This window comes from Chlorocebus sabaeus, chromosome 11 (genome assembly GCF_047675955.1).
Source record: "Chlorocebus sabaeus isolate Y175 chromosome 11, mChlSab1.0.hap1, whole genome shotgun sequence".
NCBI classification, from domain to species: Eukaryota; Metazoa; Chordata; class Mammalia; order Primates; family Cercopithecidae; genus Chlorocebus; species Chlorocebus sabaeus.
This window is the reverse complement of record NC_132914.1, coordinates 35,553,486-35,570,771: the sequence shown is the minus strand read 5'-3', so window position 1 is coordinate 35,570,771 and position 17,286 is coordinate 35,553,486. Positions and strand designations below refer to the sequence as shown.

General features: G+C 39.8%; 1 long non-coding RNA gene across 1 annotated transcript in view; it reads left to right on the top strand.

Annotated features, from left to right (window-relative positions):
• Positions 1-12,529: 12,529 nt before the first annotated feature.
• The window catches only part of LOC140712849 (uncharacterized), a 62,054-nt gene continuing 57,297 nt past the window's right edge, over positions 12,530-17,286 (top strand). Inside the window, exon 1 of the long non-coding RNA XR_012094656.1 lies at positions 12,530-12,634. This is a non-coding gene — a long non-coding RNA (uncharacterized lncRNA). The remainder of the gene's footprint in view (positions 12,635-17,286) is intronic.

Genomic DNA, 17,286 nt, shown 5'->3' with positions numbered 1-17,286 from the left:
TTTGCTACATATGTATACTTGTGCCATGTTGGTGTGCTGCACCCATCAACTCGTCATTTACATCAGGTATAACTCCCAATGCAATCCCTCCCCCCTCCCCCCTCCCCATGATAGGCCCTGGTGTGTGATGTTCCCCTTCCCAAGTCCAAGTGATCTCATTGTTCAGTTCCCGCCTATGAGTGAGAACATGCGGTGTTTGGTTTTCTGTTCTTGTGATAGTTTGCTGAGAATGATGGTTTCCAGCTGCATCCATGTCCCTACAAAGGACACAAACTCATCCTTTTTTATGGCTGCATAGTATTCCATGGTGTATATGTGCCACATTTTCTTAATCCAATCTGTCACTGACGGACATTTGGGTTGATTCCAAGTCTTTGCTATTGTGAATAGTGCTGCAATAAACATACGTGTGCATGTGTCTTTATAGCAGCATAATCTATAATCCTTTGGGTATATACCCAGTAATGGGATGGCTGGGTCATATGGTACATCTAGTTCTAGATCCTTGAGGAATCGCCATACTGTTTTCCATAATGGTTGAACTAGTTTACACTCCCACCAACAGTGTAAAAGTGTTCCTATTTCTCCACATCCTCTCCAGCACCTGTTGTTTCCTGACTTTTGAATGATCGCCATTCTAACTGGTGTGAGATGGTATCTCATTGTGGTTTTGATTTGCATTTCTCTGATGGCCAGTGATGATGAGCATTTTTTCATGTGTCTGTTGGCTGTATGAATGTCTTCTTTTGAGAAATGTCTGTTCATATCCTTTGCCCACTTTTTGATGGGGTTGTTTGTTTTTTAAAACGCTCAATAAATTCGGTATTGATGGAACATGCCTCAAAATAATAAGAGCTATTTATGACAAACCCACAGCCAATATCATACTGAATGGGCAAAAACTGGAAAAATTCCCTTTGAAAACTGGCACAAGACAGGGATGCCCTCTCTCACCACTCCTATTCAACATAGTGTTGGAAGTTCTGGCTAGGGCAATCAGGCAAGAGAAAGAAATCAAGGGGATTCAGTTAGGAAAAGAAGAAGTCAAATTGTCCCTGTTTGCAGACGACATGATTGTATATTTAGAAAACCCCATTGTCTCAGCCCAAAATCTCCTTAAGCTGATAAGCAACTTCAGCAAAGTCTCAGGATACAAAATTAATGTGCAAAAATCACAAGCATTCTTATACACCAGTGACAGTCAAACAGAGAGTCAAATCAGGAATGAACTTCCATTCACAATTGCTTCAAAGAGAATAAAATACCTAGGAATCCAACTTACAAGGGATGTAAAGGACCTCTTCAAGGAGAACTACAAACCACTGCTCAGTGAAATCAAAGAGGACACAAACAAATGGAAGAACATACCATGCTCATGGATAGGAAGAATCAATATCGTGAAAATGGCCATACTGCCCAAGGTAATTTATAGATTCAATGCCATCCCCATCAAGCTACCAATGAGCTTCTTCACAGAATTGGAAAAAACTGCTTTAAAGTTCATATGGAACCAAAAAAGAGCCCGCATCTCCAAGACAATCCTAAGTCAAAAGAACAAAGCTGGAGGCATCATGCTACCTGACTTCAAACTATACTACAAGGCTACAGTAACCAAAACAGCATGGTACTGGTACCAAAACAGAGATATAGACCAATGGAACAGAACAGAGTCCTCAGAAATAATACCACACATCTACAGCCATCTGATCTTTGACAAACCTGAGAGAAACAAGAAATAGGGAAAGGATTCCCTATTTAATAAATGGTGCTGGGAAAATTGGCTAGCCATAAGTAGAAAGCTGAAACTGGACCCTTTCCTTACTCCTTATACGAAAATTAATTCAAGATGGATTAGAGACTTAAATGTTAGACCTAATACCATAAAAATCCTAGAGGAAAACCTAGGTAGTACCATTCAGGACATAGGCATGGGCAAAGACTTCATGTCTAAAACACCAAAAGCAACGGCAGCAAAAGCCAAAATTGACAAATGGGATCTCATTAAACTAAAGAGCTTCTGCACAGCAAAAGAAACTACCATCAGAGTGAACAGGCAACCTACAGAATGGGAGAAAATTTTTGCAATCTACTCATCTGACAAAGGGCTAATATCCAGAACCTACAAAGAACTCCAACAAATTTAGGCATTTATTTTTTGCTCCCCGGCCTCAACCCTTTTTAAAAATCAAGCATATTTCCTTCTTTTTTTCTTCCTCTATTATCCACAATAGTATACAAACCATGAGGGCAGAGTTCATGCCTATGTTTGCTGCTCTATCCCCCATACCAAACATTATGTCTGACATATAGTGGGTTCTTATTTAACATTTTTTGGAATGGCAAAAGTAGAATTTCCATTTGGGTAGCATGATTTTTCCAAGTTCGGAAAACATGAACATATTTTATGACCATTAATTACTCTTAAGAAAATACTTTAAGGATGTTTGTAAATATATTTAAGAAAAAAGCACAAAGGTTCAGAGCAGCTATTTGTTGAAAAGCAAGATACTGTGGTAACATCTATGAGTAAGAAAATGAATAAACGAAGAGCTGTATAGTCATTTGACAGAAGCCTAAATACAGTGGTCAAGTAAATGAACTATAGATATTTATCAACAGGATGAGTTGTAAAAATATAATTTTAAGGAAGAAATAGCAAGTCATAGAAGATTAAAAATAAATTATTCCACTCCATGAAGTTTAAATATATGCAAACATACAAAATATATGCTTCAGGAGCCCTTTTGGGTGCTGTAACAAAATGTCATAGACTGAGTGCCTTATAAACAAAAAAAAAACGAGTATATATATATATACAACATATATATACACATATATCTTACAGATTTGGAGACTGGGAAGTCCAAGATCAGTGTGCCAGCAGATTCTGTGTCTAATGAAAGGACATTTTCTGGTTCATGGATTATTGTCTTTTTGCTGTGCCCTCACAGGACAGAGGGAGAAGGAGTCTGTCTCCGGGAGTCATTATTTTAAAACATAAATTTTGGCAGGGGGCCCAATCACTCAGACCATAGCAGGAGACATACATACGCATAGCAAAAATATAAATAAATGCTTGAATATGGTAAACCAGAAATTCAAAGTAAGGTTATCCTGCTATGGATGGAAGTGAATGGTATAAGAGGGCACCTATGAAAACTACATAGGGGCTTCATGGTAACACTTTCTTTTCTTCCTTAAACTGGGTGTTGGATACAGACACTGTTTATTTTTCAAATTTTTATGTGCTTGAAATATTTCATAATAAATGTCAAATCCCAAAGTTCTGAAATAAAATAGAGCAAGGATAAAAGATATTCTTCCTTAAAGAATATAAATATAGTCAGAGGCAGAGCAAGATGGCTGAATAGAAGCCCTCATCGGTCATCCTCCAAGCAGGAGCACAGCATTTAACATTATCTACACAAAAAAGCACCATATCATGAGAACCAACAATCAGGTGAGTGATCATAGTACCTGGTTTCAACTTCATATCACTGAAAGAGGCACTGGAGAGGGTAAGAGAGACAATCTTGAATTGCCCAAACCACCCATCCCTCATCCCATGGCAGTGATCATGTAATGCAAAGAGAATCTGTACACTTGGGGTAAGGAGAGCACAGCAATTGCGGGACTTTGCATTGGAATCGTGTGCTATCAACACCAAGCAGAACTCAGCCACTGCCTATGGAGGAAGCATTTAGATAAGTCCTAGCCAGGGGGAAACTGCCCATCCCAGCAGTTGGAACTTGAGTTTCAGCAAGCCTTGCCACCACAGGCTAAAGTACTCTGGGGTTCTAAATAAATTCAAAAGGCAATTTAGGCCACAAGGACTGCAACTGCTAGGTAAGTCCTGGTGCTATGCTGGGTTTAGAGTCACTGGACTTGGGGTGCATGTGATCTAGTGATACACCAGCTGGGTGGCTAAAGGAGTGTTTGCATCACCCCTTCCCCAACCCCAGGCAATGCAGCTCGCAGCTCTGAAAAAGACTCTTTTCTTCCTCTTGAGGAAAAGCAAAGGGAAAAGTAAAGGGGACGTTGTCTTGTAACTTGGATACCAGCTCAGCTACTGTGGGATAGGGCACCAGGCAGAGTCACAAAGCCCCCATTCCAAGCTGTAGCTCCTGGATAACATTTCTAGACACACCCTGGGCCAGAAGGAAACCTGCTGCCTTAGAGGGAAGGACCAGTCCTGGCAGGATCCATCACCTGCTGACTAAAGTGTCCTTGGGCCCTGAACAAGGTAGTACATGCTGACGGATTACTCTGAGACACACTGGCTTCAGGTGTGACCCAGCACATTCCCAGCTGTGGTGGCTATGAGGAGAGCCTCTTTCTGTTTGAGAAAAGGAGAGGAAAGGGTAAAGGGGATTTGTCTTGCAGCCTAGGTATCAGCTCAGCCACAATGGGGAAGAGAAATAAGCAGGCTTTTAGGGTCCCTGATTTCAAGTCTTGGCTCTTAAATGGCATTTCTAGAACTACTCCAGGCCAGAGGGGAGCCCATCTGCCCTTCAGACTCAGTGCTGTGTTGGCTTCAAGTCTGACCTAGGACAGTCCCAGTGGCCGTGGCCATAGGGGTGCTTGTGTCACCCTTCCCCCAGCTCCAGGGAGCTCAGCACAGAGAGAGAGTCTCCATAGTACTGGGACAGAGTAAGGGAAGAGAACAAGAGTCTCTGCCTGGTAATCCAGAGAATTCTCCTGGTTCTTATCCATGACCACCAAAGTGGTACCTCTATGAGTGTGCAAGAACCATAGTATTACTGGGCGGGAAGTGTCTCCTAATATAGACATGGCTGCAGTGACCAAAAACTGAGATCACAACACCCAAGTCCCTTCAGATACCTGAAAAGTGTTCCCAAGAAGGATGGGGTACAAACAAACACAGACTGCAAAGACTCCAATAAATTCCTAACTGCCCAGACATCAAAAATTATTCGCAAGCATCAAGACCAACCAGAAAATCATGATCTCACCAAACACTAAATGAGGCACCACTGACCAATCTCAGAGAGACAGAGATATGTGACCTTTTAGACAGACAATTAATAATAGCTGTTTTGAAGAAACTCATAGAAATTCAAAATAACATGGAGAAGAAATTAAGAATCCTATCAGAAATTAAGAATCCTCAATTTAAAATAAATTGAAAGAATTTAAAAAATCATCAGAAATTCTGGAGTTCAAAAATGCAATTGACATACTGAAAAATACATCAGAGTCTCTTAGGAGCAGAGTGAGAAACTTCAGAAAGAATTAGTGAGCTTGAAGACAGGCTATTAGAAACTACACAGAGGAGACAAGAGAAAATAGAGTGAGAAAGAAAGAAGCATGCCTACACTATCAAGAAAACAGCCTCAAAAGGGCAAACCTAAGAGTTACCATCCTTAAAGAGGAGGTAGAAAGAGAGGTAGAAAATGTGTTCAAAGGCATAATAACAGAGAACTTCCCACACCTAAAGAAAGGTATCAATATTCAAATACAAGAAGGTTAGAACACCATACAGATTTTACTCAAAGAAGATTACCTCAAGGCATTTAATATCACACTCCCAAAGCTCAAAGATAAAGAAAGGATTCTAAAAACAGCAAGAGAAAAAGAATCAATAACATACAATGGAGCTCCAATAGGTCTTGTGGCAGCCTTTTCTGTGGAAACCTTACAGGCCAGAGGAGAGTGGCAAGACATATTAAAGTGCTGAAGAAAATTTTAAATTAAAATGCTGAATGAAATTCTATTTCACTATATTTATTATTCTAGGATAATTTAATCCTGGAATAATATATTCAGGGAAATATCTGGTGAATAATTTATCTGATAAAATAGCTCCTTTATGTTTTCTTCATTGAAACATGAAGGAGAGATAAGAGTTTCCCAGATAAACAAAAGCTCAGGGATTTCATCAACACCAGACCTGTCCAACAAGAAATGGTAAAGAAATTTCTTCAACATGAAAAAAGATGGATATTAGTAACCATAAGAAATTATTGAAGGGACAAAACTCATTGGTAATAGTAAGTACACATAAAACAAAGTAAATAGAAACAGCAAAAATTTAAAATTCAGGAAGACAAAGTCAAAGTGTAGAGTTTTTATTAGTGTTTCTTTTTCTTCTTTGTTACTTTGTTTATGCAATCAGTGTTAAGTTGTCATCAGTTTTAAATAATGGGTTGTAAAATATTATTTGTAAGCTTCATGGTAACTTTAAATCTAAAAACATACAATGGATGAACAAAAAATAAAAAAGCGAGAAATTAAAACATGCCACAAGAAAAATAACCTACATTAATAGAAAAGAAGCAAAGAAAGAAGACCATAAAACCACCAGAAAACAAATAACAAATTGGCAAGAGTAAGTCCTTAAATATCAATAATAACATTGAATGCAAATGGAAACCAAAACAGAGCAGGATTAGCCATACTTATATCAGAGAAAATAGATTTCAAGACAAAAACAATGTGAAGACAAAAAGAAGGTCATTATATAATGATAAAGGGATCAATCTGCAGTATAGACCAAAATGACCTAATAGATATTTACAGAACAGTTTACTCAACATTCTTCTCCTCAGCACATAGATCATTCTCAAGGGTAGACCAGATGTCAGGACACAAAACAAGTCTTAAAAATTTTTTTTTAATTAAAATTATATCAAGTGTCACCTCTCTCCACAAAAAAGAAACTGAAAATCATTAACAAGAGGGATTTTAGAAACTATACAAACACATGAAAATTAAATAATATGCTCCTGAATGATCAGGGTGTCAATGAAGAGATTAAGAAGGAAATTTAAAAATTTCTTAAAACAAATGATAATGGGAATACAATATACCAAAATCTATGGGATACAGTGAAACAATAGTAAGAGGGGAGTTTTTAAGTGCCTACATTGAAAAAGAAGACAAACTTCAAATAAAGAATATAATGATGCATCTTAAAGAACTAGAAAATCAAAAGCAAACCAAACCCAAAATTAATAGAAGTAAAGAAATAATAAAGATCAGAGCAGAGATAAATGAAATTGAAAAAAAGAAAACAATAGAAAAAATAAAAGGTATTTTCTTGAAAAGATAAACACAATTGACAAACCATTAGCCAGATGAACTATGAAAAAATGGTAGAACATCCAAATAAATAAAATCAGAGATGAAAAAAGAGACATTACACCCAATATAACCAAAATTCAAAGGATCATTAGAGAATACTAAGAGCAAGTATATGCCAATAAATTGGAAAACCTGGAAGAAATGGATAAATTCCTGGACATGTACAACCTACCAAAATCGGACCATGATGAAATCCAAAGCCTAAACTGACCTATAACAAATATCAAGATTGAAGTTGTAATAAAATGTCTCCTAGTGGCAGGGCATGGTAGCTCATGCCTGTAATTCCAGCACTTTGGGAGACTGAGCAGGTGGATCACCAGAGGTCAAGAGTTTGAGACCATCCTGGCCAACATGGTGAAACCTCGTCTCTACTAAAAGTACAAAAAAAATTAGCCAGGCGTGGTGGTTGGCACCTATAATCCCAGCTTCTTAGGTTGCTAAGACAGGAGAATAGCTTGAACCCAGAGGTAGAGGCTGTAGTGAGCCAAGATTGTGCCATTGCACTCCAGGCTGGGCGACAGAGTGAGACTATGTCTCGGAAACAACAAGAGTCTTAGCAAACAAAGGCCTGGGACCCAACAGCTTCATTGTTGAATTCCACTGAACATTTAAAGAAGAACTAATACCAGTCCTACTCAAACTATTCCAAAAAAATAGAGGAGAAGGAAGTACTTCCAAACTCATTCTATAACACCAGTATTCCCTTGATGCCAATGGCAGACAAAGATGCATTAAAGAAAGAAAATTACAGGATAACATACCTGGTGAACATTAATGCAAAAATCCTCAAAAAATACTAAGCAAACTAAATTAATCAATACAAGAAAAAGATCATTCATCACCCCCAAGTGGGATCTATCCTAGGGATGCAAGGATGGTTCAACATATGGAAATCAATCAGTGTGATACTTCTTATCAACAGAATGAAGGACAAAAACCATATGGTCATTTCAATTGATGCTGAAAGGCATCTGATAAAATTCAACATTGCTTCATGATAAAAACCCTCAAAATCTGGGGAAAGAAGAAACATACCTCAACATAATAAAAGCCATATATGACAGACCCACAGCTAGTACCATACTAAATGGGGAAAACCTGAAAGCCTTTCTTCTAAGATCTGAAACATGACAAAGATGCTCACTTTCACCACATTCAACATAGTAGTGGAAGTCCTAACTAGAACACTTAGACAAGAGAAAGAAATAAAAGGCATGTGGCTGGGCACAGTGATCCACACCTGTAATCCCAGCACTTTGGGAGGCTGCCACTACACTCCAGCCTGGTGACAGAGTGACATTCCATCAAAAAAAAAAAAAAAAAAAAAGACGAAGAAGAAGAAGAATAAATAAAGTCATCCAAACTGGAAAGGAAAAAGTCATATTATCCTTGTTTTCAGATGATAAAATTTTACATTTGGAAAAACCAGAAGACTACACCTAAAAACTATTTGATCTGATAAAGAAAATCAGTAAAGTTGCAGAATTCAAAATCAACATATAAAAATCAGTAGCATTTCTATATGCCAACAGTAAAAAAAAAAAAAAAAAAAAAAAAAAAAAAAAAATTGTAAAAGAAATCTGGAACATAATCCCACTTACAATAGCTACACATAAAGTAAAATACCTAGCAGTTAACCAAAGAATTGAAAGATCTCTACAGTAAAAAGTATAAAACACTGATGAAAGAAACTGAAGAGAACACAAAAATATGGAAAGATATTCCATGTTCATGTGTTGGAAGAATCAATATTGTTAAAACATCCATACCATCCAAAGCAATCTCAAGATGTAGTACAACCCCTATCAAAATACTAATGACAGCTGGGCACGGTGGCTCATGCCTATAATACCAGCGTTTTTGGAGGCTGAGGCAGGTGGATCACTTGAGGTCAGAAGTTTAAGACCAGCTTGGCCAACATGGAAAAACACCATCTTTACTAAAAATACAAAAATTAGCTGGGTGTGGTGGCACGTGCCTGTAGTCCCAAGTACTTGAGAGGTTGAGGCATGAGAATTGCTTGAACCTGGAAGGCAGATGTCACAGTGAGCTACAATCACATGACTGCACTCCAACCTGGGTGACAGAACGAAACTCTGTCTCAAACAAAACAAACAAACAAATAAAAACCACTGACATTCTTTGCAGAAATAGAAAAAAGTCCCCAAATTTACATGGAACTGCAAAAGCCACAGAATAGCTAAAGATATCCTGAGCAAAAAAGAACAAAACTGGAGTAATTATTATTCATTACCCAACTTTGAAGTGTACCACAGAGATATAGTAACCAAAACAGCATGTTACTGGCATAAAAACAGACACATAGACAAATGGAATAGAACAGAGAACCTGGAAACAAATATATATATCTACAGTGAACTCATTTTGACCAACATACCAGGAACATACATTGGGAAAAGGACAGTTTCTTCAATCAATAGTACTGGGAAAACTGGATATCCATATGCAGAAGAATGAAAATAGACTCATCTCTTGTCATATACAAAACTCAAATCAAAATGTATTAAAGACTTAAATGTAAGACCTCAACATATGAAATTATTAAAAGACAACATTGGAGAAACTCTTCAGGACATTGGACTAGGCAAAGATTTCTTGAGTAGTAACCCAAAAACCCAGACAAGTAAAGTGAAAATGAACAAGTCAAGCTTAAAGCTTCTGCACAGTGTAAGAAACAATCAACAAAGGAAAGAGACAATCCCCAGATTGGGAGAAAATATTTGCAAACTACCTATCTGACAATGGATTAATATAGGAATATATAAGGAGTTCAAACAACTCTTTAGGAAAGAAATCTAATAATCCAATTTAAAAATTAACAAAGTATCTGAATAGGTTTTTCTCAAAAGAAGACATACCAATGGCAAACAGGCATATGAAAAAGTGCTCAACATCATTGATCATTAGAGAAATGCAAATCAAAACTACCTCATCCCAGTTAAAATGACTTTTATCCAAAAGAGAGGCAATAACAAATGCTGGAGAGGATGTGGAGAAAAGGAATTCTCATACACTGCTGACGGGAATGTAAATTAGTACAACCACTATGGAGAACAGTTTGGAGGTTCTTCAAAAACCTAAAAATAGAGCTACCACATGATCCAGCAGTCCCATTGCTGTGTATACATCCAAAAGAAAGGAAATCAGGATATCAAATAGATATCTGTACTCCCATATTTATTGCACCTGTATTCATAATAGCCAAGATTTGGAAGTAACTTAAGTGTCCATCACCAGATGAATGGATAAAGAAAATGTGGTACATATACACAATGGAGTACTATTCAGCCATTAAAAAGAATGAGATACTGTCATTTGAATCAACATGTATGAAACTGGAGGTCATGTTACATGAAATAAGCCAGGCATAGAAAGACAAACTTTGCACGTTCTCGTTTATTTGTGGGAGCTTAAAATTAAAACAATCGATCTCATGGAGATAGAGAGAAGGAAGGTAACTAGAGACTGGGGCTGACAGTTGGGGGATTTGGGGGAAGTGGGTATGGTTAATGGGCACAAAAAGTAGTTAGAAAGAAAGAATAAGAACTTGTATTTGATAGCACAACAGGGTTACTACAGTCAACAATAATTTAATTGTACATTTAAAAATATTTGTAACACAAAGGATAAATGCTTGAGGGGATGGATACACCATTTACCTTGATGTAAGTATTACACATAGTATGCTCTATCAAAATATCCCATATACCTCGTAAATTTTAAATGTATACTCTTAATAGGTACCCACAAAAATTAAAAATTAAAAAAAGAATATGAATATGAGGCTTAGGGAAACATTCACTGAATATTGACTTGATTTCTCAAAATTACAAAACGTATATTTTATAAGTAATATTGGAAACAATAATTAACACCGTCACTAACGTCTTAGACTTCAACTAGTATAATTCGGTTTTCAGTATTTTTCCCAAAATTGTTACTTCCAGTCGTTGAAAACGTAACTATCATGTTTAACTTGTAATTGCTGTTGAAAGAAAAGAATATGAAAATAGTTAGAGTACATTGCAAACGTAGCTAGCAGTATTTGTAAGAAGACTGAGATTCTGATGGATTTGCATAGAATTTGAATTATAAGTTACCTCCTTATAAAAGGCAAATTCTACCTTTAATAAAGGCATATACATTTGATAGTAAATATTCTAAATTAATCGCAAATGTTAGCTTATTTAGTCCTCACTAACAAGTGTTATTATTTCATTTGACAGATGGAGTAATTGAGGTGCAGAAAGGTGAAGTGATTTGCCCAAAGTCACACATTTTGTGAGAGGTGAAGGTAGAACTGCAACCCAGGTTGCCCAGTCCGAAAGTTCGATCACTAATAGAAGTTTCCCACCCATCCCTAATCGACAAATTCTCAGTACAATAGAAAATCGTGTTTTTGTTTTTGTTTTCTTTTTCTTTTTTTTTTTTTGAGACGGAGTTTCTTCGCTCTTGTTGCCCAGACAGGAGTGCAATGGCGCGATCTCGGCTCACCGCAACCTCGGTTTCCCGGATTCAAGTCATTCTTCTGCCTCAGCCTTCCGAGTAGCTGGGATTACAGGCATGTGCCACCACGCCCGGCTAATTTTGTATTTTTAGTACAGACGAGTTCTCTATGTTGGTCAGACTAGTATCGAACTCCTGAGCTTAGGTGATCCGCCCACCTCGGCCTCCCAAAGTGCTGGGATTACAGGCCTCAGCCACTGCGCTTGGTCTCAGAAAATCGTGTTTTTAAAGCTCTTTCAGTTGTAATATAGTACAGTTCTGTGAGGAGGAGAGCTCTGAGTGCTTACTAGGCATCAGGCAATTTTTCTGTGCTATATACCCACATCTTCCAAATAACCTTATGAGGTCAGTAATGTTATTATCCATGTTGTACAGATGAGGAAAATGAGGCACAGATAATAGAAATAATTTTTTAAGCATCTCATAACCAACCGACGGTGGATTCAAGTCTATAAAATCGGATTGCAGTCTCTATAGCTTGTCTCTTAAGCCTTGTACGTCAGAACTATTATACTTCTTTTAATTTACAAAAGCAAAACAAACATGAAACTAAATGGAGGTATTATAGAAGTGGGGAAATGGAGAGAGGTGGAAGAGGGCTTTCTGTGTTCAGTAGCAAGGGAAGTGGCGGCAGCTGGCAGTGAGTGGATTAAAATGTTACCACGGAAAGCGCCAGTTTAACTCTGGCCTTGAAATCCTGCCAGCACGCTTCCCAGAGCGTTGCTCCAGGTTGGGTGGACAGGATGGACATCCTCGGTGTTGCCCGCTCTCCATCGCCCCCGGGTGCCGGCATCAGCCGCTGTCTGGACTTTGGCGCCGGGACCCGCGGGGTTGAGGCGCCGGCGCTGGAGGCGGCCGGGAGTTAGCGACCCTCCGGGGCGGGGGACCACCCCGCACATGCGTCCTCAGCGCCAGACCCTGCGCCGGCGGCGGACACGGATCCGACGTCAAGAAGTGGGCACTGCCCGCCCCGTTTTTTGTCCGTGCCCCTCGGTGCTAGGTGAGATCCTCCAGCACCAGGAGGCGGGAGAGGGAGTGGCTCGGGTGTTGAAGCGGGATGAGCTGGAGGCGGTCGAATCCACCTGCTTCGCCCGCGCTGGCTCAGGGCACTCCGAGCGGGCGCGCGCTTTCTCGCCGGGGTAGTCTGAAGGTCGCGGACTCTGCCCGGCTCTGGAGTTTGTTGCGGATTTGGGCGTGGGTGTGGGTAGGAGGTCCCTTCCTGAAGCCCCGAAGAGCAAGAGGGACATAAGTTGGCGCCTTTCTCTTCCACTACTTTTTTCAAAAAGTAGTGGAAAACCACGGTAAAAACGGAGTTCCCTCCTGGGCTGTAGGGATGGGGGCCGCGGAACGCCCCCCTCCCCAGGTTGTCCCCCAGGGCTCTGGGCTGGCTTCTGTTGGGGCCTCTCCGGGACTGGCTGGGCCGCCCAGGCCCGCCCCTCCCCAGTCCCGGCGCCCTGGGCCCTCTGGTTGCAGGGGTCGCGATTTGCAGCCAGGGCACGCGGGGCAGGTGCAGACTCTGTTGCGGGGGACCTACTCGCCTCCCTCCTCCTGCCTTTCCCGCGAGCGGGGCAGGTGTCCGCTCCCAACCCGATCCCCAGTTCGCGGCCAGAGGGCTGAGCCATGGTAGCTCGGCGTTGAGTGGAGACCCAGTTGGCTGCCGTCTCGCCGTTAATCCCCGGCAAAGGCGGGAGAGATCGGGGTGAGCGGTCAGTACTGGAACCTGAGAACGTTTGGGGAGCACAACACGGTCCCGGGAAACCGCTGCTTAACCTCCCTCTCCTGCGTTTTAGATCCTCTTTTGACTGTCCCACATCTGATACTCCTTACTGTATTGTACACTTCAGCATTTGTTAAGAGGGTAATCTCATATTAAGTGTTCTTACCACCATACAAGAAAATAGAGGCATGTTGACTGTTTCATCTCCAATTTTAGGAATCTGTACATGACCTAATTTAAATATCCAAACTAAAACAGTATCTTAGTGAATATTTAGAGGGATGCACTGACTCGCTGAACGCTAGAATTTTTCTGTGTTCCACAGTCTGTTGGAAGATGCAACCATGCCTTTTCAGAAAACTAAATCCGACTAAGGTATTAAACAGCCTATGTTCTGAATAATTACACTGACAGTTTACAATGAAGGGACGTGGGGGAAAGAAGATATTATGACGGACTGGGGTCCTTTGAGAACATAGCAAAGAAAGGAGGGAGTTGAACACCTGGAAGTCCAGTTCGGGAGGGATGCCTGATAGAAAGTTGATCCAAACTAGGGGGAACAGGCTCCAGGGAAGATGAGGAGGGGTAAGGTGGCCGCTGAAAGCGCCTTTTTGGAGGTGTGTTTTAGATTCAGGTTCCTCTATAGCCTTTTTCTTTTTAAAACATATTTGCTCTGTCCATTTCTTTCTCTTAATAAATGTTACCTCTGTCCAAACAACAATAACTTTTCATCAAATAATATTTACCTGCACTTTACAGATTTTCTAAAAGTCATAATGGCTTATTGCTACAGTCTGGATTAATTCTTCACAAAGGAGATAAATATGACAGTGGCTTATCAAAGCAGGAGAGTTTTGTTATTGTTTTAATACAATTGACCCTCTGTATCCGTGGTTCTGCATTGTGGATTCAATCAACCAGGGCTGGAAAATATTCGGAGAAAAAAACAGTTAAAAATAATACAATTAAAAACAAAAAAAAAATACAGTATAACAACTATTTCCACAGCATTTACATTGTGTTAGGTATTTTAAGAAATCTAGAGATTATTTAAAGGGTATGGGAGGATGTGCAATGTGTGTAGATTATATGCAAATACAAGGCCATTCTATGTAAGAGGCCTGAGCATCCTCAACACCTAGTTGGTAAGGGTGGAGGTTGTGGGGGGTGGTCTTGTAAGGAATCCTAGGTGATATCCTGGAACAGCTGTATTCTCCTACGAGCCTGGCTTTGTTCAGACATTTCTTCCTCAATATTTGCCCTCAGTATTTCTTATAAAAATAAAGTAATGCTGTAAGGAGATACAAGACAGAGGAGATTCCTGATTTGGAGGATCTTTTGATCAACTTGTGGAAATGTACAAACAAGAGAGAAATAGTAAAGCAAAGTATTTTAAAATGGCACAGTATAGATTGAAACAAATGGCAAGGGAATGTAGAAGAGAAGAGTGATTACAGAAAGATGTACTTCTGGATGCCAAACTAAGTTCTAATATATAGCTTTCTTTTCTATAACGTACCGTGTTAGTCTGTTCTCACACTGCTGATAAAGACGTGGTAATTTATAAAGAAAGGGTTATTTATAAAGAAACTGGGTAATTAGTAAAGACTGGGTAATTTATAAAGAAAAAGAGCTTTAATGGACTCACAGTTCCACATGGTGGAGGAAGGCAAAAGGCACATCTTACATGGCAGCAGATAAGAGAGAAAATGAGAATGAAGTGGGTTTCCCCTTATAAAACTATCAGCTCTCCTGAGACTTGTTCACTACCACGAGAACAGTATGGGGGAAACTGCCCCCATGATTCAATTATCTCCCTTTGGGTCCCTCCTACCACACGTGGGAATTATGAGAGCTACAATTCAAGATGAGACTTCAGTGGGGACACAGCCAAACCACATCACATACTATAAACCCAAAGTACTTGAGACAAGTCTCAGTCAATTTAGAAAGTTTATTTTGCCAAGGTTACAGATGCACCCATGACACAGCCTAAGGAGGTCCTGATGACATGTCCCTAAGGTGGTCAGGGTACAGCTTAATTTACACATTTTAGGGAGACACAATACATCAATCAATACATGTAAGAGTTATTGGTTCCATCTGGAAGGGCTGGACAACTTAAAGATGGGGGCTTCCAGTGTCATAGGTAGATCCTAAAATTTTCTGATTGACAATTGTTTTAAATAGTTATTATCCATAGAAAGGAATGTCTGGGTTTGTGGAGACCTCGGTTTTATCATGTAGAGGAAGGCTCCAAGTACTAGGCTTCAGAGAGAATAGACTGTAAATGCTTCTTATCAAATCTAACGTCTGTGTTGATGTAAATTCTGGGGAGCTATAATGAGGCAGGTCCAACCCTCTCTTCTATCATGTTCTGAACTAGATTTTAAGGTAACTCTGGAATGCCCTTGGAAGAAAGGAAGGGTCCATTCAGATGGTTAGGGGCCTTGGAATTTTATTTTTCTCTTACAATACATATTGGGTTTAATAATTTGACAAAGTATAGGTAGTTTGTGTCAACAAAGGTTTTAGAGTTAAGTTACCTCCCTGCATCACATCGATAAAATCAGTAGTAGATGAATTGCTCAGCTGTTTTTAGGCATGTGTTGAAACAGACCTGTAGGCTTTGCTTTGTCTTGTTTGGTTTTGGCCTGGTGCTTGAGGCAGAAAACAGACCAGCTGAAGCAGAGTTTCTAGGATACCAATCAATTACACAACTAACAGTTGCTGTAACCAGAACTTCCTGCATGTTTAACCACTTTTTTTACATGACATGAAAATAGGCCACAAAAACTTAGAAACTTACAGACTTAGAAACTTAGAGACTTAGAAACTTACAGACTTAGAAACTTAGAGACTTAGAAACTTATAGACTTAGAAACTTAGAGACTTAGAAACTTAGAAAGCTTAGAAAAGCCACACCAGGCTCTAAAGCACCCACCCAATGACCAGGTGGCCATCTAAAGCACCCGCCCAATGACCAGGTGGCCATCTAAAGCACCCGCCCAACGTCCATGTGGCTATCCAAAACACCCACCCAAAATTCCCGGAACTCAAACAGAAAAACGAGCCCGAGAAATACCCCGCGCGGGTTCAAACCAACTAATCAGAGTAAGACACCCTGCTCAGGCCATAACCTGCTCCAATCATCTTGCGCCTCAAGCTTTGTGAGTTTCTGTGGTTTTTGCCTTTATAAACTGTCTGTACTAGGCATTCGGGGTCCTGTGGCCAACTTCGGACATAGGACCCTAGCGCACTAGCAATAAATCTCTCCACTGTGACTTCCGTGTCGAGTGGTCTCTCGCGACGACCCCTGCCCAGGAAGGAATCTAAAAACTAGGTTCCTACAGACACCTATCCCCATTTTGCTCCAACCAACCATCAATGTCAGTAAATCCACAGACTGTAATGATGACCATGTTATTATGAGATATTTTATTTCTAATTAGAAGGCATATTGTGCATTTCTTCTTTATTTGCTATAGGACTTTTTTGAGGAAATTGTGAGGAATTCCATAAATCTGTATGTTATTGCCATGATTAGAGAGACTTTTCTGTTGAATAGACTAGAGATTCTCAAAATGTGGTCTCTGAACCAGCTGCATCAATATCATCTGAGAAGTTTTTAGAATGCAAACTCTCAGGTACCACCTCAGCCTTACTGAATCAAAAATTCTGGGGTGGGACCCAGAAATCTGTTTTAACAAGCTCTCCAGGTGATTCTAATTCATACTGGAGTTTGAGAATTACTGTAATAGACCATAGTAGGAGGCTTCTCAAAATGTGGTCTGTTGATCATTGCAACAAAAACATCTAGGGTGTTTGTTTCAGAAAAAAATGCATAGTTAGTATTATTTCCTCTCTTCCTCAACCATACTGCATCTGAGTCTGTGATTTGCAGGCTGGCCAACTGCATAGCTAAGTGGCTCATC